The sequence below is a fragment of the Mustela nivalis genome, assembly GCF_964662115.1.
Source record: "Mustela nivalis genome assembly, chromosome: 10".
In the NCBI taxonomy this organism is placed as follows: domain Eukaryota; kingdom Metazoa; phylum Chordata; class Mammalia; order Carnivora; family Mustelidae; genus Mustela; species Mustela nivalis.
The window spans coordinates 113,206,857-113,234,343 of record NC_139029.1 but is presented as its reverse complement, the minus strand read 5'-3'; positions in this window follow the sequence as shown (position 1 = coordinate 113,234,343).

Sequence of the window (27,487 nt, the reverse complement as noted above, 5' to 3'; positions counted from 1 at the left end):
CTGTTCTGGCAGTAATCTGGATTGGGGAGTGATGTATTGCCAAATTTCTGTCGTTTTAGTCCAGGAAGTCAAAGAGAAAGAACAGGAGAGCCCCGTAGGGCAGGAAGTTCAAAGTAACAATGTTGACTACTACTCCCTTTTCTTGATTTTTTTTTTAAACAAGCAAATCTTCTCTTCAGAGTTGCAGTTTAAAGCCAAGAACATGCGGAATTGGGAGAAAAAATAGTTAAATTTGGAGACTTGCAGAGGTAGAATCAGAGTAGTGAAAGCCATTACAGTAACTGACCTAACTGAGGTCAGTCTTTGGTGAATCACAGAAACAGGTGGAGTTGTCAAACAAAGGAATCTTTGTTTACAACATACAAGGAGATCACAGGGAATAAGTTCCAAAGCCTTGACTGTTTGAACAGGAGAGAGATTTTTATTTAGTATTTAAGATGAATACTCAGAAGGGAGAGTTTTATTATTCCATGTATGGTTGGTCATAAGGTTGTGGCTGCATGCACATCCACATATGTATTTGTGCAATATGTATTGCATGTTCACCTGAATGAAGCTTGTATTCCACCGAGGGCAGAAACTTCAACGTTAGAATAAAGCAGAGGTAACTGTTGGACAAGGGAAAGGGACTCTGCAGGCTTCAAGAGCAGATAGAAACTAGATGGGGTCTTGGGCTCATTTTCTGGGACAAGGAATGCAAGGCCTTGATTGCTTTTGAAATAGCACTAGGAGTTTTGCCACTGATTTATTGTCTCAATAGCTTAGGCTATTTCCTGGTCTGGTGGTGACTGTTAGTTTTCCCATTGCCTTGTTCCCTCAAAATCCTTAAGGAGTGAGGTTTTTGCATTTCTTTGTAAGAACCTCCCAGGAAGTTTTGGAAGAAGTGTGCTTGGGCAAGTACACAGGTGGGGTATAGATCATTGAAAATAGCTGGGGACAAAAAATGACTTTTCTTATGTCAGGAAAACTATATGTCATCTTAATTTTCTGGGAACCTCTAATTCTTTCTGCTGATGTTACCAGCAGGCTTCTGAGATATTACTGATTGTTCTCTTGAACCTAAGGAAAAAAAAATGTAGAAAGCAAAAGACAAAACTTTAAAATCTATCCTCCAACTCATCAATTCACTGCAGCCACCTCTCTGTCTTTCCCTTTCTCTTTTTCTTTATCTTTCTCTCTCACTTTCTCTCTCACATATGCACAACACACACAAATCATCTTAAAACAATTTTTAATTTTCCCTATTCCATTTTAATATACTTGAGGCATGATCATTTTCTTAGTAAATACAAGAAAAAAAAATCTAGGATTCCATCATTCTGTGTGATTAAAGTATAGAGGAATTTACTTCTAATAGCACTTATAAAAACATATTTTATTTATGGAATATTATATAATCAGGTGCCTGCATTTTTCTTATTCTCCAACTAGTGTTATTTGGCAATTAATATTTTGTCAATCAATATTCCCCTATACCTGAATGTGTGGGCAGTGAGAGATGAGTTAGAGGCAAGGATGGTGAACACTCCCAACAACTGCAGACTACATATATCTTAAGCCATGATTTTCTTTGCAAAGGTCAACATTGATAATGTTCTAGTCATACCTCCGTGTACCAGGAAAGAAGTAGCATATTTCTTGAAAGACACAGCTATCAAAGCTCCATTGAGAAACTGTAAAGATGGACAAGCGATTTCCAAATTACATATCTGATAATGGACATCTACTCTGATTATTTAAATATGAATAAAAATAAAAAAACCTTACTAATAACCAAACAGAGTATCCAATTTTACATGTGAAGGAAATAATGGAAGAGACATGTCACCAAAAGTATATGGATGGCTTATAGGCACATGACAAATTTCTCAACATTTAGACATTAAAGAAATACAAATTAAAATCATAATGAGACATGCTTACATATCTATTAGAATGGCTAAAATTATAAAGGCTAATTGTACTTGGTCTGAGCTAGATTGAGAAGCAACAAAAAATCTAAACTGTTGTTGGCATATATCATGATACAACCACTTTGGAAAATAGTTTGAAAATTTTTTTAAATGCAAAATATGTTGCAGTTACAAAAATAGCCATTTTACTTCTAGGCATTTAACCAAGAGAAACAAACCCTATGTTCATACAGGGACTTGTATATGAATTTCATAGCAGCTTTATTTTTAAGAATTGAAAACAGTGGAAATGTTCATCAATGTCCATCCATAGAGCAAAGAAAAATTATGATCTATTCATTAAAGAGATTACTATTCAACATCAAAATGAACTATTTACTATTGGAGATTCTCAAAGTAATGATGCTGAGATAAGAAAAGCCAGGCAATGAATAGTATATACAGTGTCATTCCATGACTATAAAAAATCTAGAAAATACAAATTTATATATAGTCACAGTCATCAAATATATTGGTGTGATTTTAGTGCCTTCTTCTGTGATCCTATAGCTTCCTACACTTGTATCTCTGAGCATTTGTTACACCATGTGAAAATATGAACTCTTTCTCTTCATTCTGTCTTACTAGAATAAGAGTCCTTGAAATTTTATGGACAATTGAACTCTCAGTTATTAGCAGAAATTCTATCACACAGTAAGTTTCCAAATATAAAAGCCAGAGTTTTACAATGACTTCTAAGCTTTACATGATCTAGCCACTCATTTAACCTCTGTGACCTCTTTCCCTGCTACTCTTCAGTCACTCACAGTGGCCTCCTTGCTATTCCTCAGATATGCCAGGCATGATCCAACCTTATGGCCTTCAAGATAGCCAATTCCTTTGTCTGGAGTGACCTTATTGCTGATAGTTCTGGGCAAATTCATCACCTTTCCATACCTTTGTTCAATTGTCAGCTTCATTGTAACTACCCTGATCTTCCTATTAAAAATTTTAACTCCCCATCCCCTGCCTAGCAACCTTGATTTTTCTCACCCTGATCGAGTTTTTCTTTTTCCCCATTGTACTCATCCTTTTTGAATGCACTATGCAATTTTTATTAAGGTTTATAGCTTTGAATTGTCTCACCCATTAAAATAAAAGTTCTACAAAGCCAAGTATTTCATTTACCAGTGTAGTCTGAAGTAATATCTGCCATATAATAGTTCAGTAGACAACTGGTAAATTTCAAAATAAATTAATGTTGAGAATATACTGAATTTCACAAGTCATTTCAATATTTATTTCCAAAAAATAAACTATGTAAAACATACCTTAAATTTACTTTCAAAATATTTTATAGCATATAATGGACAATATACATAAGCCTTAAAGAAACAATCCTATAAATAACCATTTCATACCTACTTAAAAACTACATAATACCACACTCCTAGATCCTCTCTGAATGCTCTAAAATAACCCTAAAGGAAATACATTTTTAAAAATAACAGATTTTTTGTCAAATAATTTAATAAAATAAAAGTTTCATTCATCTGTGTAGATCATAATAAATGTTTTTAATAAGCATGAAATTATAACTCTGAAGTGTGCTAAAATGAAACCACCTGCTAAGGGTGAGAGAATAAAAATAAACATCATTTTTCCAAATAAGAGGAATTTATTACCTTTGAATCAAAGCATGTGGATTTGTTCAAACTGGCAATAAAGGAATATGGAGACACAAACCATAGAAAGTCATATTTTAGATTTCTAAAAGACTTCGAAGTGAAGAGTATACATTCACTTCTCACTTATTGCTCCTACATATTCATGAATTTGAGAGAAAATATAGGCCCTGTGTGTCTTAGCATCTAATGGGATATTTTTTGATATTTACATGCTTACACATAGTATGTGTTATAGTCTTCTCTTTTACATGCTGTAAAAAGGTTAACCCCTTTTCTGCAGAGATCTGAAAATGTGAAACAGTGCCTGAGTAGCTGAATTCATCTAATTCAAATTTCTTGCAGGTCTAAGACCTATTGTTTTTCACTTGACTGCCTCCTTTTTCATCTGTCAATTGGTTACAAATTCTGGTACTGAAGAGAATACATTGGGGCTGGTGGCTCAGTGTGTTAAAGCCTCTGCCTTCAGTTCAGGTCATGATCTCAGGATCCTGGGATCGAGCTCCACATCGGGACATAATGTAACGACAGATAGTTTATATGGGAGCCCTTTGGGTACTCTGGTGGATGAATGTTTTTAAATTAGTTTTTCATGGACATGGGGAGTTAGAGACGAGAAGGGAGGTGGGGGAAATTGGAAGGGGAGCTGAATCATGAGAGACTATGGACTCTGAAAAACAATCTGAGGGTTTTGAAGGGGCGGGGGATTTGGAGGTTGGGGTACCAGGTGTTGGGTATCATAGAGGGCACTGCTTGCATGGAGCACTGGGTGTGGTGCAAAAAGAATGAATACTGTTATGCTGAAAATAAATAAAAAATTAATTTAAAAAATATTAGTTTTTCGTAAACTACAAAAAAAAAAAAAAAGAAAAGCGCTCCCATTTATAGCGTACACTTTATGGTTCACAAAGCACGTGCCAACAATAAAAATAATAATGGGTTACCGTTACACTTCATAGAAAAGGAGGTACAGGGAAATTGAATGAAAGGGAATAACAAAGTAGGTTCATAAGTCAATCTTCCTTGTAAAAAAATTAACCTGAAAGTGCGTTTCTGCCACCTCTCTCCTGTGTGACATTTTATCGATGGGAGATGGAAAATAAATGGTCTGGTTAACCTTTCCCTCCCCCTCAAAACCCATTATTTGAAAACACAAAAAGGGAAGTGAAGGGAGAAATCCTCCCACTCCTGTTCCCACTCACCTCCATAGCCACCTCCTCTTCCAAGAACCTAGCAGACAAGGTGCCAAGAAGTGTTAGGTACCAGCAGTGGTCTCAGATCTCATTCAAGGATCATGGCGAAAGGCATTCAAAGAGATTGTGGGGGCACAGGGATCCAATTAAGGGGGACAAGTTTAAGGTTTGCCTGTTCCCCTAAAAACTAATGGCACTAGAGAAGATGACCTTTGGGAACTATAGCATAATGGATACAATGTGTAAAAAGCTTCAGTGAGTCATGGTGGGAAGAGGCCAAGAGGGCAGCAAACACAGTCTTAGATGATGTTATTAATAGCACTACAGGCTCTAGATTTCCTGTGGTGGTGTTCTTGGCAAGACCAGCCCGGCCAAAGTGGATACTCTCAACCTGGAACAGAGGGTCTTGGAGATGCCAGCACATGAGGTATGATGAGAGGGTAAAATGATAGGAGGTGTCCTTTGGAAGGACTGACTCCTTGACTTTAAAAGGGAGAACCCAAATCTGTAGGTGAAATCTTTCTGGCTACAAAGAGGGCCAAGGCCTCCTAAGGTCAAGGTCTCCTCGTCACTTGCAAAGATGTCGAAGAACATATTCAGACATTTCAAAGATGTCCTCATATCATTGGTTCCCACTCTGGAATTCTATCAATAAGGTGAGAGTTCCTCTAGTTGAAAAAGAGATCTAAAAAGACTTCCCTTTCTCATGTAATTTCTGTAACCTCCAGGACACACCCACCTCCCCCTTCCAGCTCTGTAATGAAGCCACAGCTGGTGCCAATTTGTGGAACTCCTTAAAGGCTATTCTCCCTTATATACCCCGGGACCAAGTTCCCATGCTCCCTCACCCGATTTCCTGCACTCACCTCCCACCTGGTGTGTTCACACCTGCAAGTGCCTTTTACCAACCCCTTTGCCAAAAGGCAGCCAGAGTGACCTTTCAAAGACCTATCAGTTCCTGGCATTTGTCTCCATAGAAATCTGCACTGATCTTCTAACAAATTCTCAGTCCTCCAAAGGCACCCATAATCCTCCCATCAGTCTATTCATACCCCTCCAACTGACTGATGCCTGTTCTGCCCCATCTCTCTGCCCTTCAACCACACTGCCTCCTTCTTCCTGTGGAGACCTCTCATGGCACCTGCCTCCAAGCACAGGTGATTCCCATTGATGGGAAGACCCTCTTCTCTCCCCCATCTCCCCACTCCAGTTACTCCCACTTATTCGTGAGCTCACAAGCCCCATGGAACACACTCTCCATGCAGCCTGCTCTCTCTTTTCTAGCACTGGCCTCCGTTTCTAGCTGTGCTTGTGTCATGGATGTCCCTCCCCAGCTAGCCTCCAAGCTCTCTTTCCCTTTAGCTCCAACACCTGACACAGTGCCTGGCACGTAGTAAGCCCTGGCTAGCTTCTAAGAGCCTCACTGAGGGACTGAAAGCATTTTAAAAATGTCACTACGTAGGCTCCAAACTGTAGGCAGAAAAAGCTTTGCCTGGATTGACATTTTAGAGACGTATTGGTCAAGTTGGATGTGTTCACTGACTTTGCCTTGTAAAATTAAAAAAAAAAAAAAGGACCTCTGTATCACTTCGCATCTACCGAAGGCGCATGTATACTACTAGACCACGTTAGTAGCTTAATGGAAGGAGACAAGATGTTTTCGCTAAGAAAATGTATAAGACTGTTGAGGTCAAGTGGGAGGAAACAGTCCGTTTGTTGGAGCATTGCTATCTTACTCTATCACAGCCACTCATAAAAATCTGACACGGGGTGAGTCAGAATTGTCTGTCGGAGATGAGTTAGATCTGGCTCATGTTCCTACAGACATGAAAGCCAGAAGCGAAGAAGGAGGCTTTGAAAGCGTGGGTTGAGGAGGCCGTGTGGTTCACTGCGATGAGCTAAGTGCCCAGGGCCACCAGCAGACATGCTGGCCTGTGTCCCTCCTTTGTTCTGGGGTCCCTCTTGCACCATGTGGTGAGGCTGGTGGCTGGGAGCAGCTCAGGACAGGACCTGGTGGCATCTTACCTCTCCCACCCTCCTGTGGGCTCCAGTGGGTCCCAAGGGACAGCCTGCCTTCCTTGAAAAGCCCAGTAGCACTGGGAGCAGAAACTGGGGCCAAAGAGTGAGCACCCTGTTTGACAAGCTGGAGCAGCCACCTCTTCTTCAGATGCAGGGGGAGCCCTGGCATGCTGACTCCTCCCTTCTCCCTTTCCCCTTTCCTCTCTTCCTCCCTCTTTCCTTCCCCTCTCTCCTTCCCTGGTGGTGCCCTTTCCCAATGCCCACTTCATCCCTTTTCCTTTCTACATGCCTGTCTTCTAGAGTTTCTTCTCTTTCCTCCCCATTACTTCCCTTCATCTGAATCTCCTCTTTGGTTCCTTTGTCCCTGCTCTCTGCTCCTCCTCCCCTTCCCTGGCTCCTGTTCAGCTCCATCGCTAATGCAGGCAGAGCTGGATTAACATGCTCACTTGCTAGCTCAGCCACCCTCCAGAGAAGTCACTCTTCGGTGGCCACCTTCCTGACCCCCTGGTCGCTTCTCCACTTGTTCAGATATTGCTCTGAAGTCTGAGGAGGACAGAGCGGGGCTGCCACAGAAGCAGGCCAGAGGAGAAACCAAACCATGTGTCCACACTGTCCCCCAGCACTGCTGCTCTGAGAGCTTTCTGAGTCCTCAACAGGGTTAGGATTTAGGGGCTTCTTCAGAACCGGGAGTGAAAACAACCATAGGTCAAAAGAAAAGCTACGGCCCCCACACAAAAATAATAATCACAAATGAAAACTATGTTAACTCTGAGTCCCAAAGTCGAAAAATTGCCTTGAATCTGTCACTAGAAAGCACCCAAGGCCTCACTCTCTGGGTTCTGGGTGCCCTGGGAATGGCAGGAGGCTCTGACAGGCGCGTGGGAGTGCGGAACTATGGGGGCTAGCCTGCCGGCTGGCGGGGGGGAGGAGGGGGTACCTCCTGTGGCGCCGTCCTGGCCCGTCCCCCTGCGGACAGGGTGTGGTGCGGCGTCCGGGGTGGTCCTGGTGCCCTGGGGTTGGCGGGAGGCTGGGCCCCGACCACCCCACACCCCGCTCCTGTCCTGCGTTTTCTGCTTCAGGTGAGGGCGCGTCGCGGTGTCACTTTACCTGTGAGCAGAGGGTCCTCCAGAGAAGCCATGGGGCGGGGAGGGGCAGCAGGCGGCCTGAAGGCCTGAACGGGAACGGGACACCGCTGTGTCAGGGGCTAGGCTGCAGCGTCGGAGCACAGGGGCAGCGAGTATGGTGTGTCCTGCAGTCCCGAATGGGCTGCAGCACAGCACCCTGGTGCTGTGCGCCCCTCCTTCCCGCCTGGGCAATTAGCAAAACCCCTGCTCAAGGCCGCCCCCGACCCGCCCCCCCCTTCCCTCCTGAGTCCTCTGAGAGCTCACTTCCAGCTTCAGAAATTAGCAAAGACCCTTCTCTGCTCCGGCCCCGCCCCCTAACTTCTGAAACCTGAGCCATGGCTGGGGTGCGGGGCTAAGCCCTGGCATGCTACTGAATTGCCAGCGCCAGCGCTGGGCAGCCTCCTAGCCGGGCTCCCTGAGCGGGTGTCCACGTGCAGCCTGGCTGAGAATAGATCATCAGTCTTAAACGCCGGCTGCACTCTTGGGTCAGTTTGCTGGCTTCCAGATTGCGCCCAAAGCCAGGAACCAGCTTCCCCTGCACAGGCCTGGGCTGAGATGCCTGCCTGGGATCTGTCTGAGCAGTCTCCTCCACTCCAGGCAGGGATGGCACTTCGACCTGGATGTTTGGGTTTTTGGTTTGTTTTTTTTGGTCATTGGTTATTACATGACCTCCAGGGTAGGTGCTCCACAAAGGGAGTGAAAACAGGACGCCATATATAAGCATACAGCCATTCTAGAAAAATAGCTTGGGGTTCTCCTGGAAACGCTGCATTGGTCCTTGCACTATGGTTTAATAGAAAAGGGATTATGCACCAAGTTACTTAAATGAGCATAGGTTGAAATCGTTTACTGAGAGTAAATATTTTAAATAGTTATATTTTAACTAAATCTATCATCAATCATAAATCTATTACACGAAGGTTACAGGCAATTTAAAAGCAAGAGCACTCTCTTCAGGGTTTTAAATAATCCCTGTCTGTCTTGGCACATGAGAATGCAAAGATAGGAAATGGTTTGTAAAAGATCATATAATAGCTTTTACTAATTCTATTTATTTGACAGACAGAGATCACAAGTAGGCAGAGAGGCAGGCAGAGAGAAAGATGGGGAAGCAGGCTCCTCGTCAAGCAGAGAGTCTGATGAAGGGCTTGATCCCAGGACCCTGAGATCATGACCTGAGCCCAAGGCAGAGGCTTAACACACGGAGCCACCCAGGCGCCCCCAGATGAAATACATTTCTGACTTAGAAACTTCAGATAGAATTATTTTGTCCATGATGACAACTGAAGAAAATGTGTCATCCCTAAACCTAACCTTAAACCCTACCAACGCTGAAACCTAAGCTGACCTTAAAGCCCAAACTAGAACCCTGAATCCCAAACCTGGAATGGAACCCAAAGCCTGTACCTGAGCCCTGGATCCAAGCCCTGAACCACGAACCCAAACCCTAAACCAGACCTCCAAGTCATGAAACCTGAACCCAAATCTCAGCATGAAGTCAAACCCCAAATTTGACCTTGAACTTTATCCCATAAGCCCTGAGTCTTAAAGCCTAAATCATAAACTTAAAGCCCTAAACTATAACTCTGTTCCCTTGTCCTTCACTCTAAACCCTCACCCTAACACTAAACCCAAAGCCTGATCTAGAACTCTGACTAAAACCTGAACCTGTACCCAAATTCAAATGCTTCACCACACTTTGCTTAGGCACTTGCCATTGATGGATATTTGCAGTTTCTACCTTTTGATTCTTGTGAACATTGTTTGGGTTGGGGGCTAGGGTTAGGGTCTTGGATTAGGGTAGGGTCCAGGCTTGAGACCAAGTTGAGGTCAGAGTGTGGGTCTGCATCAGGGCCATGTTCAGTGACACTGTTTGGGTCAAGGACTGTTGTAATTCCACATTGTTTCCAATTCATTGTTCCTTAGCTATTTGGGGGGAAGTTGGGGGGTATTGGGCTCCATGCAGCTTGAATTTCCGGAATGAAATGGCATCAGCTGGACCCCAGGAGGGAGCAGGACCTTCCACTGAAGGGTGAGCTCCCACAGTCCTGCACTGCCTTGCACCGCCTGCAGAGGGCGCCAGACCCCAGCTCCGCCCTGAGCCAAGGCTGCACAGCCACAGCTGGGACCAGAGCCCCGCCTCTTCAGGACCCACTGTGGAGACTTCTGGAGAATGTGGGGCGCCTCCCACCCTGACAGGACAAGCTGAGGAGGGTGTGGCTCTGCATCCACACTGACCGGACCCGTTGTGGAGGACGCGCCCACACTGGCAGCAGTCCAACCTCCTAAGGACCAGATGCTGGAGGAGCTGAGGAGAAGCCGCCTGAGTGCACTGTCAAGGGGTTCGTGGTCTCAGGACCCCACAGAGGAAGGGCGCCCTGTGTAGACACTGGGGCTTCCGTCGTTTTGTGTGAGGAGACGTGGCCTCCTGCTGTGCTGTGCACGGGGCTGTGGGGTCCCCCCTTTCTGGGCTCGGGTGCTCCTGGGTCCTCGTCTGTGTTTGTGTGCTCGCGGATTCGGTTCCTGGGGCTCCTCAGATGGTCTGCAGTCAGGGAGCATCAGCCTTCTTCGGTGCTTGTGCTCTCCCCACCTCAGCCCTGCGGGGTCCTTCCCGTGTCCACACCCACTCCAGGCTTGCGCCGAGTCCAGAAATTCGGGAGCCAGAGTGAGGACTCTGTAGACGGTTTTGGGGAGAGTAGGTATTTTCCCAGTGTGGGTTCTACCCTGAGCACAGTGCCTCCCCATCTCCGTGTGTACCCCTCCCTGTCTGTCGTCATTGTTGCAGGGCTGTCAGATGACAGGTCTGTCACCTTCTTGGTTCAGGGGCCTCCCGGGTATCTTGCTGTCTTGGATGCAGGTGTAAATGAGATCGTTCTCAGCAGTCTCTTTTTGATGGTTCCTTCCGAGCACCTAGGAGTGCCACTAATTTGTGCATATTGATTTTGTTCCTTGCAAGATCTTGAATTTATTTGTTCGATTGGCCTTAAACTCAATCTGCCAGTTATTTGACCAGCAGCATGGATTTAATTGGGAAGAGCAGAGAATGGCAGTCTGGGCTGAGCAAGCTAAGGTCCCATCACAGGCAAGTGCGAGAAACAAAGGAGAGGAACATTATTTCATGGAGGAGGAAGAAGTTGGGAAGGGTGCTTGAAGGAAAGTCCCTTGGAGAAAGGCAGGGTGATGGAGAATTCTCACCAGCTGAGCTGCAAAGCTCCTACAAAAAGTCAGGAGATGAACCTCCAGCTTCCCGTGTGGGGCCTGGAATTGGTGAGTCTCTCCTGTGGGGAATTGCAATGTGGAGTCTGTAATGGGCACTGAGCAGCAGGCGCCCCCTTCCAGCCTCCCCTTCTGGCATCCCCAGTCCACTTTACTGGGGCTTCCCTTCCTGCTTTTGCACAGTTCTAACCAGCTTGTGGTGGAACGTTGTAGAAAAACTGAAATTCCAAATCCACTGCTTCTACTGCACCTGAGATACAGGGGCCCATGATTTAATTCTCCCACGGGTCTCTTGCTAACATGTGTCCTCTCCATGTTGGGTGACCTGGATCTGGGAGGGCTTGGACTCCATCCCAAAGTCTGATGTTCTCTCTGCTTCCGTGTCGTCGTGCTAACATGGTTGTTTGGAAGATTCATTTCCTCTGTGGTGATTTCAAAGTGCAGTCAGCTTGTTATAGCAGCACAAATACGTGCTGTCTCCACACTCAGATTCCCCAGCCGTCATTTCTTTACCACGTTTGCCACTTCACACGGGATGCTTCAGTGTGTTTGATCCCACACCAGGACAATGTCCTGCAGAACCACCACATAACCTGAAATGAGGAGATCATTACAGAACCCATCCAAGGGTTAGTGTTAGGAACCAGGGACATGGCAGGACTGACCTGAAGACCCCATGGAGAGCTGTCAGGGTGGCTGAGTTGACAGTGGAGGTGAGGGTGAGTGTCTGGCTCTGGCTTTGTGTCCAGGAGTCAGCTCTGTGTGGGTGTGTCCTCAGCTAGGCATGCAGATTTCTGCTCCTCTGAATCCTTTCCGGAGTTCCAAATGGCACAGTTTCCTTCTGGGCAGCAGGCTGAGTCCTCTGGGATTGCCCATGTGTCCCCAAATTGTAGGGCACCTACTGCAAGGCCTTTGGGGTCACAATCCTGAGAACCGAACCAAACCAAAGGTTATGGTTAGGGCCCACCACATGGCAGGCCCGATCTGCCAGCACTCTGTCCATCTTTCTGGGGGAGGAAGCAGTCGAGGGATTTGTTCAGGGTGAGTGTCAAGCTCCAGGTTTGCATCCAGGGGCCTGCTGAATATGGGGGTGTCCAGAGGTAGGAATGCAGATTTCAGTTCCTCTGAATCCTTTCTGGAGTTCCAAATGGCATGGTTCCTTTCAGGGTGGCAGGGTGAGGCCTATGGTGTTCCTCACTGTCCGCAATCTTTGAGGATTTGGAGCCAGGCCGTCGGGGACACACCTCTCAGGACAGAATCTAGGCTTAAGAGTTTGTGCCTATGGGCATGGCTGCACTGATCTGAAAGCACTGTGGCGAGGATCACAGGGGTCTGAGTTGAGAGCATGTTTCAGGATCAGTATCAAGGTCTGGGTTTGTGTCCAGTGGACCGCTGAATGTGGGGGTGGTCTCAGATGTCCAAGACGATTTCCCCTACTCTGAATCCTTTCCAGCATTCCAAATAGCCTGGTTTCCTTCTGGGTGGCAAGCTGAAATCTCTGGGATTTCTCAGGTCTTGCCATTGCCCTTGCAAGGGCAAGATACTTTTTACAGTAAAAGAATTCACCAGATGAGCTGAACAGCAGAAAAGACACAGCTCAAGAGTTAATCAGTGAACAGGAATATCATGCCAAAAACTTCTTTGATAACACACTACAGAGCAGGGGAAGATAGGAGAGAAAGCTGAGATATAAAGGACAAACCCTCCAACTTTACAACATCATTCCCTACTTGTTTATTTCCATTGCTGTCAGCTCCTTCCCAGTCAAAAATATGTCACCTGAGCCAGCCTTTTTTCTTCCTGAGATTGGGGCACTGCAAAGCCCACCAGAGGGGCCAAGGGCACCCCTATACCTGCTGAGCTGAGCCCATTTGTACCCCAACCGTGAGGAGGTACCAGCCTGTCCCCCTGGTGCTCCATGGTCTGTGGCAGTCCTTCCTTCTGGACCCTGCTTTGCTGCTCTATTTTCGCTAACCCTGGTCTCAAACTAGGGATTGCTTCTGGAAGAGGAACTCAGGGAGATGAGGCTCAGGAGGGTCTCCCTGCCTGGAATCTTCGTGTGAGGAGTGCACAGCCAACAGATTTTGCCCAGGGACTTGCAAAATGCAGAGAGGCAGATTTCTTTTCTCTCTTTCTCTCTCTCTCTAGCCTCATACTAACCAGGAGTTCTTAGAACTTTCTTCAGTGACTTCTAGGTGTAGCTTGGCCACTTTTTCACAGAAAGGCCACTTGAGCATGATGAAACACACGTATAAGCAATTACATTAAAAAAAAAAACAATAAGCCAATGCACACAGACCTTTGACAGCAGCACAGGACACTCAAGGGACCAGAGTCCCTACCTTGGGCAATAGTGGTAGAGGCCGGGTTCTGCCATGCAGGTCCCTAGAACTTTGGCAGTTTCCACGATTGCAAATCCAGACATGCAGAATCCTGAGGGACAACCTACTAACTGCAAAAGAGCAAAAATTCATCAGGATTCAGAGAGTGGAAATCCATTTGTACTGGAAAAGAAAGAAGTAGGCTTGCTGTGAATCCAGCAGGGAGGACAGGCATAGATAAAGGCTGGTGTATGCGTCACGGAAACTATTGTTTCTCAAGGGTCCTGCTGTCTCTGTAAAATGCTATGAGGACTGTCTCTTGGGGACCTCCTGCTTTCCTACCAGTGACACCCCCAGATTCTGCTTTGCTAGTCCCATGGATTCCTGGGGATACCCAGTTGATAAGCTATGCTGTCCTCATGACAACACTTGCTAATGGACTGAATGTTTGTGTCTTGTCCCAATTCAGATGTTGAAGCCCTGACCCTCAAGGAGTGCCATCAGGAGGTATGGGCTTTGAGAGGTGGTGAGGTCATGAGATTGGAACACTTGTGAATGAGATAAAAGCACTTCTGAGAAACGACCTGAGAGATTGTTCTGCCAGCTGTCATCCATGCAAGTCTACAACAGAAATATGGGCATTTGTAGATAATGAAGCAGTCTCTTGCTAGATATCAGATCTCCCAGGATCTTGCTTTTGGACTTCTCAGTCTCTAGAACTGCAAGGAATAGTACATGTTTTGCTGTTTCAGCCACCCAGTCTGTCATCATTTGTTGCAGCAACTTGAACTGAATAAAGCAGAGCCCAAGTCCTGGTTAATCCCTGCTTCTACTCATTTCCCCTCAGAAAGAGCTTCTAATCCAGAACTGACCTCTGCTTTCCATACACGTGCTTCAGACTCCTTCTGTGAGAGCCCAGACTTTGTAAAAGACTCCTCCCTCATGGCAACCAGCATTCTGTGACTCCTGAGGACTGTCCTCCCTGACTGTATTGAGTCAATCAAACTGATTTTGATTCTGGAGTCCCAGGATCAAGGACTGCATCAGGCTCCCAGCTTCATGGGGAGTCCGCTTCTCCCTCTGACCTTCTCCCCTCTCATGCTCTCACTCTCACTCTCTCTCTCTCCCTCTCAAATAAATAAATAAAAATCTTTTAAAAATCTGATTTTAACAGACCATAAGCTTGTTCTTGCTGGTCTTTGGAAGATTAGCCATTAGCCCTTCGGAGAAAGTTCTGAATGGCTGCTTCATGAAGGGGTGAACTGTGTCCCCAAAGTCTCTTTTTGCTGCCTTCTAATCACAGATGCTGAGACAAATCCTCCCAGGTGCTGGTTTTTCAAAGCACTTAATGCTTTGGCTTTGAAGTTCCTCACTTGACAGTTCTGCTTTAATCAGTTTGTGACAAAACAGCCAATTGGTGGTGGATGCAAAGTGCACTGATAAAGTTAATATCAGAGAACAATTTTTTGAGTGTCATGCATGTGCACGTGTGTGCACACACATATCCATGTGCTAAGCATTATGGTAAATGTCTGACAAGAACTAAAAGATCAAAAAGTCAGGATACCCCATTAGCTGATATTTTTATTATTCCTACATCCTAATCTATGAAAAACAGGGTCAGAGAATAAGAAGTGGCAAAAAGAATCAAGATTTGAGGCAGTTCGATTTCTCAGCCAGCCTTGATCAATAGGCATGTACACCTGTGTCTAGTTTCAGGTCTGTGTAACCTTGCCATAACCTTGGATAAGCCATTCATCTCTCAAGTTCAGGTTCTTGGTCCAAGAAGGGAAGGGGCACAGGTTGAGTACCTCCAGTGGGACTTCCTGGCAGGCTTGTTCATCCAAGCATTCCTGTTTCAGTTTGAGTAATTGAAGCCAGTCTTTGTTTTACCGAAGGCCAAGCTTGTCCAGTGTGTCCATGCCACCAGCCAACAGCATTTGTCCATGCCATGTAACAACTGAGCAACATTCATAGGAATGGGGGGAGGAAAAGATGTCCACAGGTGTTGACAGATGTTCTGCATGGAGGAACAGGAGCTGGGGCCATCACCTGCTGTTTCTAGTGGCCTTCTCTGTCGAGTTAAAATAAATGGCAATTATTTGCAATGACAGGGGTGAAAGTAGAGGGTATTATGCCAAGCGAAATAAGTCAGTCAGAGAAAGACAATTATCATATGATCTCACTCATATGTGGAGTTCAAGAAACAAACCAGAATCATAGGGGAGTAAAGGAAAAAAATAAAACAAGATGAAGTCAAAGAGGGAGACAAACCAGAAGAGACTTTAAAAAAAAAGATTTTTATTTACTTATTTGACAAACAGAGATCACAAGTAGGCAGAGAGGCAGGAAGAGCGAGAGAGGAGGATGCAGACTCCCCAGGGAGCAGAGAGCCTGATGTGGGGCTCGATCCCAGGACCCTGAGATCATAACCTGAGTTGAAGGCAGAGGCTTTAACCCACTGAGCCAGCCAGGTACCCCTCAGAAGAGACTCTTAATCACAGTAAACAAACTGAGGGTTCTTGGAGGGGAGAGGGATGGGTGGATGGGGTAACTGGGTGATGGACATTAAGGAAGGCATGTGATACAGTGAGCACTGGGTGTTACAAAAGACTGATGAATCACTAACCTGTATGTCTGAAACTAGTATTATATGTTAATTAATTGTATTTAGATTAAAATTTTCTTTAAAAATAATTTTAAAATAAAATAAGTAACAATCCAATAATGATCAGAGTTATCCAGCAGGGAGTATCAGATCTAGAAGTCAGTTAAATTTAAGGGGCTTGCCGAAGTTTAGGAGAGTCACGCTAGGTCATTTTCCTGTGTGGGGAAGTCTTCAGGGGCAGTTCCAAAGACAAAGATTATTAATATTCCTCCTTCCCCCATTCCTCCTAGAGCCAAAGATGTTTCCTCCACTCACCCACTGGCCCTGTATGTAGGTGTTGCTTTCTCTCTACCAATCAAAAAATCAGTGAGTAACTATAACTTCACCTTTTCCAATATCCCCCTACCCCCGACCTTTGGTCTTTAATGGCCATGGGCAACAGGGACAAAGACATTTTTTAAAAACTTACAGAGATCTATTATGTTCTACTACCTTGGCCCGCATGGGCCACTGCAAAGGGATTCTGTGAACCGTGTACTCAGATGAATGGTCATTATCTTCAAAAAGGCAGGGGCAGTGATAGACACAGGAACCAAAAAAGCAAGAGTTAACGGACCATCAGAATAATGGAGTACCAACACTTTTATGTCCTTGGCTTGAATCCTCAAGGTCCAGTGTCTCAACAGAATTTTCATTTTGGTCTCATCTGCCTCACTTGTCCACCCCTGGGCCAGTTGGCAGTTATACTGAGAACCGGAAATTTTCCTTAGAAGAGAGAAAGAGTGTTTGTCAGGTAAACCAAAGAAATGTCCATTATAGGAAGTTAGGCCTTTTGTCATGGTACTCCATTAGCACCCTCCTGACTGTTAAAGAAAAAAAAAATATTGTGACACCCATTAAAGAGAGTAAGGAAGATTTTAATCAAGGGATGCTACTATGATGAGATTTTATTGTATAGTATGGGAGAGAAATCTGGCTCAGCTCAGACAAATGGAGATTTACAGCTAAAGAGCATGGTGGGGATCACTGAATGTAAAATTAAGATGGAACATCAAGGGTAAGGATGAAGGGATTCTGGCTAAACCATCTGGACAGTAATATTGTTGAAGGAAGGCTAGGGTCATAAACTATTGAGATCAGGGGATAAGGAATTTTTTAAAAGACTTATTAATACATTTTAGAGAGAGGGAGCAGGGGTAGGGGTAGAGGGAGAGGGAAAGAGAATTTTAATCAGACTCTTCACTGAGCATAGAGCCTGAGGTGAGGCTTAATCTCAGGACCGTGAGATCATGACCAGAGTAGAAACCAAGAGTCAAACGTTCAACCAGCTGCACCAACCAGGTGCCCTGGGAATAAGGGATGGGATCAGATATTAAGGGTTATAGATACTGAAGCACCTGGGTGGCTTAGTTGGTTAAATCTCTGGCTTTGGCTTGGTCATGATCTGATCCCAGGATCAAGCCTGGCATTGGGCTTGCTGCTCAGTGGGGAGTCTGGTTCTCTCTCTCCCTCTGCTATTCCCCCTGCTCAGGCTCTCTCTCTGTCAAAATAAATAAATCTTAAAAAAAAAAAAGTGGTAAGATACCAGGGGTGAGAGATAAGGAATTTGATCAGATATCAAGAGTAGGATAGAAGATTGCTGAAAAATGACCAAGCAGATTTCTTGCTAAAACTGGGCTAAGTGGGCGGAGCCTAAGGTCAAGGCTAGACAGAAAGAGGACTCAGAGGAACTTGACTCGAGTCTGGTCAAGGAGAAAATCTTCATCATCCATGACCATTGTATTTTCTGCAGTCACACATTTTACTAATTCTTTTATCAGACATTCAGTGAACGAGAAACATGAACACAGCAGCAATAATATAACAAATGTAAGCGCTCTGGAAGAGACAAAGGCAGTATGGGAATCCACCTCATCAGATTTAGAATATGCATGACTCCATGACTGAATTACTACCACTGCTTGACTGTTGAGATTAAGATGTAGTACAGAGGATCAGAGGGAAGGGAGGGAAATCTGAATGGGAGTCATCAGAAAGGGAGACAAGCCATGAGGCACCTTTAACTATAGGAAACAAACTGAGAGTTGCTGGGGGGGAGGGGAGTGGGAGACATGGAGAAACTGGGTGATAGGCATTAAGGAGGACACGTGATGTGATGAGCACCAAGGGTTATCCACAACTGATGAGTTACTGAATTCTCTGAAACCAATGATGTACTATCTAATGGCTAATTGAATTTAAATATCTAAAAAAGGCACTTCAAAAAAAAAAGATGTAGCATAACTCACAATATCCTTTGAGTGGAAAAATGTGCGGACTTTCCACACCTCTGCTGTCCAAGTCCCATGGCTAGTAGCCACATGTGGCTAATGACCACTTAAAAGGTGGCCAATTCAAATGGAGAAATGCTGTAAAAGCAGAATAAACACTGGCTTTCAAAGACATATTGTAACCAAAAGTCAGAGAGTATTGCCACCCTCACATCACAAACATCGCATGACTTCTACAGCTAATGAGAGTGGGACCCAAGATGAGAGAGGTCAACCTGAAAGTCCATGATGTCAGAAAGAACATGGAGAAGAAAGAGTCACAATCCTGGAGTGGATGGTCTGAAGACTGTCAGAATGCCTTTTTTTTTTTTTTTTTTTTGGTGATTCTGTATACGGACAAGGAGAATTCATTGGAGATGACATCTGTATGCCTCACATTTTCAAGGGAAAATTATGAAAACGCATATAGACCCACAGCCATAGTTTAATTATGTTTGAAATATATTCAGAACTACTCCAGTCAGTAAATTGCATATTTTCACATTTAGCTTCTCAATTTTCTCTTCAGCACCTCCCATTCTTGAAATCCCAACACAAATCACATCTCTTGCCTAAGGACCATAAACTACCTCACTATCAAAGGCTACAGTTCATTCATTCATTTGATTCATTCAAAGCAACCTAATCTTGAGTGATGTCTTAGGCGCTCTTCTAGGGACTGGTGACACGGTGAACAAAATAGGTAAAAATCTCACTTTCATGGAGCCTCTCTGGTATTTAGGGGAAAATCTTTCCTTATCAACATGAAAATACTTTTTATGGATGTTGCTTAGAATTTCAGTTTTTTTTTTCTTGACAGTATCTCAGGTGATCATCTTTGAGGTGGTTCTCCTGAAAATATTTTTGGGGGGTACTGACTCGACTTTCTGAGTCAGACACTTTCCTAAAGACAGGGGTCAAAGGAAAAGTGACAACTGTCACTCTTGCAGTAAGAACAGGGATCACAATGCTTGAAACAGATATGCTGCTCAGCTGTCAGAAAGTCCACAAGGCTCCAAATGTGTGTGGCCAACTAACGGAACCTGTAACTCAGAGGTTATCATCCTGAGAGCAATGGGAAATCCCTCTAGTTAAGGACTCTCCTTGACGGAAGCTTGACAATGGCCTTGATTTACTTACTATGATGTTTAGGTAATTATACACATTAAGAAAAGTGCACAAGGCACTTACATTTCCATGATACCATCAAAGATATTGTTGTTTTATTAAAATGTTACATCTAGAGTTGTAACGTATAGAGTAGTTAAGTCAATCACTATGAGGTACAGGTGAGACTATTGTAACAGCCATACTTCCATAAAAAAGAAAAATTTTTTGTGGTTTCTGATCTAGGAATCAGCCAGTGAATAATTCTATATCAGTGTCCAGTTACCGGGCTAAACATGTAATCTATTTATATTTCTGAGGGTAAGCAGAATTGTGATCACTGAGCCAGCTGTATTCTAGTAACTACTCATTTACCCAACATAACAGATATAAGAAGGTAAAAGGCTTCTAAGGAGACTGGTTACTTATATTTTGAACCACATTTTGGCAGGTATAACTTGCAACTTGTGCTTAGTGGTAAGATTTCTGATATTTACTTTCTCCTTCCTTTGGCAAGTCAAGTTAGTTAAAAAGTAATTAGAGTAGAATCCATTGTTTTTCTTAAATGCTTACAGAGATATAGAACTCTCAAGTTTCTTTACTAGACAGGATTAGATCACATTAGTGATAAAGATCAGAATGATTTACATTGCTAAAACGAGAACTTCCTGTCAGTTTGGAGAAAGCTCATTTTTATAACCAACATATTGGCTGGGCTAGAGATTAATGAGTGCTATGGGTGGGGTGATGAATGTGATATATTCAATGACCTGTGGAATTTGTTCTGTAATTTCCCCACTCCTCTGGTCAGCAGAGCGTCTTCTTCAGTACCCAGCACTGCCCATAACTGCATTCAGAAAATCACTCTCCAAAAATGGTTATTTGTTTTGCCTTTTTTATAATTTTTTAAAACATTTGATTTATTTACATGTCAGAGAGAGGGAATGAGAGCACAAGCAGGGGGAGCAGGAGAGGGAAGGGGAGAAGCAAGCTTCCTGCTTGGTGGGATTGCACAAGGGCTGAAGAAGACAGAATGGGAAGGGGACAAGGAGAATAGTGGGTTTCAGATTCTTGGGAACAGAGCCCACATCTATTTCTATGTTTATCTCACTGCTATAAACCCAGGTCACAGCAGAGTGCCTGCAGCAGAGTCATGGAAGTGCTCCAGAACTGATAACTATTGCTATTTATACTACTAACATTCCTCCACAAAGGGCCAAGTGTCATAGCTTCTCCCAGTTCCCCACACTGAACGCAATGAAGAATCAAACTATCGGGTGAAGGATGGCGAGGGGCATTTAACAGGACCCAGATCACAGGAGCCATATTGTATTGCAGGACCAGGGGTCTTACCAGTGACTAGGTATTCACTCCTCTTGAGAGGCTAGCTCCTTGGATCTCCCTCTTCAATCCTCTGAACCCATGTCTGGCATCAGAAACAAAAGTAAACATAACGTATCGCCCTTGTTTATTTTTTACTATTATTTGTTACAGAGGAAGAGAGAGATCACAAGCAAGGGGAGCTGCAGGCAGAGGGAAGGCAGGCCCCCCACTAGAGCCTGGTATGGGATCCAATCCCAGGACCCTGGGATCATGACCTGAACCAAAGGTAGATGCTTAACTGAGTAAGCTACCCAGGCGTCCCTTATTGTCCTTCTTTAAAATTTAATGTATTCTCTCTCCCTCTCTCTTTGTCCCCACTCTGTCACTCATACTCACACAATCACAGAGTCACAGACAATAGCAAGGCATTTCCCATTCTAATTCGCTAAGGCACTATGAGCTTAAGCTCAACAGAATCACTTTGCCAGCTGCTGCTCTACCGTGCCCTGATCCCTTCTCTATCCCCAAGCTCGATCTGTAACTCAAGTGTCATGGTGGTGGCTCTTTCTGCCCTCCCTCCACAAGGCTGTCATCAGCACACTCTTCCCCGTGGCTCCACTCCCCAGCACTGGCTGCCTTTGGTCTACGGGTATGCCCTCTCCTAGAGCTTTTCCACTCTCCCTGAGGGGAAGACAACCCTTACTTCTCCCCGGTGGCTGTCACGTGTCCGCTATATATTGTGACGATCAGCCCGATTAAGAGATTGGGAACTAAAAGACCGGCTTCTGCTTATGGATCAAACTAACTCTGGGGCTTGGCACACATGACAGCAGCACATGGTGGTAGAACTGAGATGGTTAGGGAGTTAATCTGCATTTTCACATCTGGTCAGCAGCAGAACAAAGAAGACACCCCAGATCTCCTATCTCCCAGAACAGTACTCTTCAAGTAACTTACAGCACCATCCTTCTCCAGCTTTGGAAGTGGCACTTTTCCAACCCCAAAGTCTTGATTCTAGGCAGCACTCCGAGAGATACTCCCTCCAGAATCACCCCTGGCTGGAAGTAGTGGTCGGCCAAGGCCTCCCAAATATCTTCCCTTCAGAGTTGCGCTTGCATCAAACTCAAAACTGTGGCACGTACGGGACTTTCCTGTCAGCCTCTAGCTCTAATGACCTATTGGACTTCAGAGGTGCTCTTTTATACCCACTTACCTTATAACATCAACGTGTGACTCCTCTAGAATTCTCTCCATGGCTTTTCTCCTGTACTAATTGTTATGGACTGAATTGTGTCCCCACAAAAGTCATATGAAGAATTCCTAATCTCCAGTGTGACTGCATCTGGAGATAGGGCCTACCTAGAAGGAGGTACTGAAGGCTTGGTGAGGTCACAGGAGTCCTAATCTGCTAGGACTGGTGTCCTCATAAGGGTGAAACACATGAAAGCACTCCCCCTACCTCCCCTCTGGGGGCCCACAGAGAAGAGGTCATCTGAGGGCACAGTTGAAAAGGTAGTGATCTATAGAACAACAAGAAAAAGCTCACTGGAGACCAACCTTGCTGGCACCTTGATCTGGAACTTCTGGCCTCCAGATCTGTGCGAAAATACATTTCTGACATTAAAGCTCTCCAGCCTGTGTTTGTCTGTCCCCGACGGCCTGGCTCCAAAGCCTCAGAGATTGGGGACAGTGAGGAACACCATAGGACTAACCCTGCCACCCTGAAAGGAACCATGCCATTTGGAACTCCAGAAAGGATTCAGAGGAACTGAAATCTGCATTCCTACCTCTGGACAGCCCCATATTCAGCAGGCCCCTGGATGCAAACCTGGAGCTTGACACTCAACCTGAACAAATCCCTCGACTGCCCCCTCCCCCAGAAAGATGGACAGAGTGCTGGCAGATCGGGCCTGCCATGTTGTGGTCCCTAACCATAACCTTTGGTTTGCTTTTCAAGATTCTGACCCCAAAGGCCTTGCAGTAGGTGCCCTACAATTTGGGGACACATGGGCAATCCCAGAGGACTCAGCCTGCTGCCCAGAAGGAAACTGTGCCATTTGGAACTCCGGAAAGGATTCAGAGGAGCAGAAATATGCATGCCTAGCTAAGGACACACCCACACAGAGCTGACTCCTGGACACAAAGCCAGAGCCAGACACTCACCCTCACCTCCACTGTCAACTCAGCCACCCAGACAGCTCTCCATGGGGTCTTCAGATCAGCCCTGCCATGTCCCTGGTTTCTAACACTAACCCTTGGATGGTTTCTGTAATGATCTCCTCATTTCAGGTTATGTGGTGGTTCTGCAGGACATTGTCCTGGTGTGGGATCAAACACACTGAAGCATCCCGTGTGAAGTGGCAAACGTGGTAAAGAAATGACGGCTGGGGAATCTGAGTGTGGAGACAGCACGTATTTGTGCTGCTATAACAAGCTGACTGCACTTTGAAATCACCACAGAGGAAATGAATCTTCCAAATATCCATGTTAGCACGATGACACGGAAGCAGAGAGAACATCAGACTTTGGGATGGAGGCCAAGCCCTCCCAAATCCAGGTCACCCAACATGGAGAGGACACATGTTAGCAAGAGACTCGTGGGAGAATTAAATCATGGGCCCCTGTATCACAGGTGCAGTAGAAGCAGTGGATTTGGAATTTCAGTTTTTCCACAACGTTCCACCACAAGCTGGTTAGAACTGTGCAAAAGCAGGAAGGGAAGCCCCAGTAAAGTGGACTGGGGATGCCAGAAGGGGAGGCTGGAAGGGAGCGCCTGGTGCTCAGTGCCCATTACAGACCCCACATTGCAATCCCCCACAGGAGAGACTCACCAATTCCAGGCCTCACACGGGAAGCTGGAGGTTCATCTCCTGACTTTTTGTAGGAGCTTTGCAGCTCAGCTGGTGAGAATTCTCCATCACCCTGCCTTTCTCCAAGGGACTTTCCGTCAAGCACCCTTCCCAACTTCTTCCTCCTCCATGAAATAATGTTCCTCTCCTTTGTTTCTCGCACTTGCCTGTGATGGGACCTTAGCTTGCTCAGCCCAGACTGCCATTCTCTGCTCTTCCCAATTAAACCCATGCTGCTGGTCAAATAACTGGCAGATTGAGTTTAAGGCCAATTGAACTAATAAATTCAAAAACTTGCAAGGAACAAAATCAATATGCACAAATTAGTGGCACTCCTACGTGCTCGGAAGGAACCATCAAAAAGAGACTGCTGAGAAAGATCTCATTTACACCTGCATCCAAGACAGCAAGATACCCGGGAGGCCCCTGAACCAAGAAGGTGACAGACCTGTCATCTGACAGCCCTGCAACAATGACGACAGACAGGGAGGGGTACACACGGAGATGGGGAGGCACTGTGCTCAGGGTAGAACCCACACTGGGAAAATACCTACTCTCCCCAAAACCGTCTACAGAGTCCTCACTCTGGCTCCCGAATTTCCGGACTCGGCGCAAGCCTGGAGTGGGTGTGGACACGGGAAGGACCCCGCAGGGCTGAGGTGGGGAGAGCACAAGCACCGAAGCAGGCGGACGCTCCCTGACCTCAGACCATCTGAGGAGCCCCAGGAACCCAATCCGCGAGCACACAAACACAGATGAGGACCTAGGAGCACCCGAGCCCAGAAAGGGGGGACCCCACAGCCCCGTGCACAGCACAGCAGGAGTCCACGTCTCCTCACACAAAACGACGGAAGCCCCAGTGTCTACATAGGGCTCCCTTTCTCTGTGGGGTCCTGAGACCACGAACCCCTTGACAGTGCACTCAGGCGGCTTCTCCTCAGCTCCTCCAGCATCTGGTCCTTAGGAGGTTGGACTGCTGCCAGTGTGGGCGCGTCCTCCACAACGGGTCCGGTCAGTGTGGATGCAGAGCCACACCCTCCTCAGCTTGTCCTGTCAGGGTGGGAGGCGCCCCACATTCTCCAGAAGTCTCCACAGTGGGTCCTGAAGAGGCAGGGCTCTGGTCCCAGCTGTGGCTGTGCAGCCTGGGCTCAGGGCGGGAGCTGGGGTCTGGCGCCCTCTGCAGGCGGTGCAAGGCAGTGCAGGACTGTGGGAGCTCACCCTTCAGTGGAAGGTCCTGCTCCTTCCCCGGGTCCAGCTGATGCCATTTCATTCCGGAAATTCAAGCTGCATGGAGCCCAATACCCCCCAACTTCCCCCCAAATAGCTAAGGAACAATGAATTGGAAACAATGTGGAATTACAACAGTCCTTGACCCAAACAGTGTCACTGAACATGGCCCTGATGCAGACCCACACTCTGACCTCAACTTGGTCTCAAGCCTGGACCCTACCCTAATCCAAGACCCTAACCCTAGCCCCCAACCCAAACAATGTTCACAAGAATCAAAAGGTAGAAACTGCAAATATCCATCAATGGCAAGTGCCTAAGCAAAGTGTGGTGAAGCATTTGAATTTGGGTACAGGTTCAGGTTTTAGTCAGAGTTCTAGATCAGGCTTTGGGTTTAGTGTTAGGGTGAGGGTTTAGAGTGAAGGACAAGGGAACAGAGTTATAGTTTAGGGCTTTAAGTTTATGATTTAGGCTTTAAGACTCAGGGCTTATGGGATAAAGTTCAAGGTCAAATTTGGGGTTTGACTTCATGCTGAGATTTGGGTTCAGGTTTCATGACTTGGAGGTCTGGTTTAGGGTTTGGGTTCGTGGTTCAGGGCTTGGATCCAGGGCTCAGGTACAGGCTTTGGGTTCCATTCCAGGTTTGGGATTCAGGGTTCTAGTTTGGGCTTTAAGGTCAGCTTAGGTTTCAGCGTTGGTAGGGTTTAAGGTTAGGTTTAGGGATGACACATTTTCTTCAGTTGTCATCATGGACAAAATAATTCTATCTGAAGTTTCTAAGTCAGAAATGTATTTCATCTGGGGGCGCCTGGGTGGCTCCGTGTGTTAAGCCTCTGCCTTGGGCTCAGGTCATGATCTCAGGGTCCTGGGATCGAGCCCTTCATCAGGCTCTCTGCTTGACCGGGAGCCTGCTTCCCCATCTTTCTCTCTGCCTGCCTCTCTGCCTACTTGTGATCTCTGTCTGTCAAATAAATAGAATTAGTAAAATCTATTATATGATCTTTTACAAACCATTTCCTATCTTTGCATTTCTTGTGCCAAGACAGACAGGGGTTATTTAAAACCCTGAAGAGAAAGCTCTCTCTTTTAAATTGTCTGTAACCTTCGTGTAATAGATTTATGATTGATAATAGATTTAGTTAAAATATAACTATTTAAAATATTTACTCTCAGTAAACGATTTCAACCTATGCTCATTTAAGTAACTTGGTGCATAATCCCTTTTCTATTAAACCATAGTGCAAGGACCAATGCCGCGTTCCCGAGAGAACCCCAAGCTATTTTTCTAGAATGGCTGTATGCTATATATGCCGTCCTGTTTTCACTCCCTTTGTGGAGCACCTACCCTGGAGGTCATGTAATAACCAATGACCAAAAAAACAAACCAAAAACCCAAACATCCAGGTCGAAGTGCCATCCCTGCCTGGAGTGGAGGAGACTGCTCAGACAGATCCCAGGCAGGCATCTCAGCCCAGGCCTGTGTTGGGGAAGCTGGTTCCTGGCTTTGGGCGCAAACTGGAAGCCAGCAAACTGACCCAAGAGTGCAGCCGGCATTTAGGACTGATGATCTTTTGGCAGCCAGGCTGCGCGTGGACACCCGCTCAGGGAGCCAGGCTAGGCGGCTGCCCAGCGCTGGCGCTGGCAATGCAGCAGCATGCCAGGGCTTAGCCCCGCACCCCAGCATGGACTCCGGCCTCAGAAGTGAGGAAGTGGGGCCAGCGTAGAGAAGGGTCTTTGCTAATTTCCAAAGCTGGAAGTGAGCTCTCAGAGGACTCAGGAGGGAGGGGGGCGGGGGCGGGGGCGGGTCGGGGTCGGCCGGGAGAAGGGGCTTTGCTAATTGCCCAGGCGGGAAGGAGGGGCGAGCAGCGCCAGGGTGCTGTGCTGCAGCCCATTCGGGACTGCAGGACCCACCATACTCGCTGCCCCTGCACTCTCATGCTCCAGCCTAGCCCATGAGGCCGTGGTGTCCTGTTCCCGTTCCCGCCGCCTGCTGCCCCTCCCCGCCCAATGGCTTCTCTGGAGGACCCTCTGCTCACAGGTAAAGTGACACCACGACGCGCCCTCACCTGAAGCAGAAAACGCGGTCCAGGAGCTGGGCGTGGGATGTTTGGGCCCCAGCCTCCCGCCAACCCCAGGGCACCAGGACCACCCCAGATGCTGTGCCACACCCTGTCCGCAGGGGGTCAGGCCGGGACAGCGCCACAGGAGGTACCCCCCTCCCCCCGCCAGAGGGCAGGCTAGCCCCCATAGTTTGGCACCCCCACGCGCTTTTCAGAGCCTCCTGCCAATTCCAGGGCACCCAGAACCCAGAGAGTGAGGCCTTGGGTGCTTTCTAGAGACAGATTCAAGGCAATTTTTCGACTTTGGGACTCAGAGTTAACATAGTTTTCATTTGTGATTATTATTTTTTGTGGGTGCCATAGCTTTTCTTTTGACCTATGGTTGTTTTCACTCCCGGTTCTGAAGAAGCCCCTAAATCCTAACCCTGTTGAGGACTCAGAAAGCTCTCAGAGCAGCAGTGCTGGGGGACAGTGTGGACACATGTTTTGGTTTCTCCTCTGGCCTGCTTCTGTGGCAGCCCCGCTCTGTCCTCCTCAGACTTCAGAGCAATATC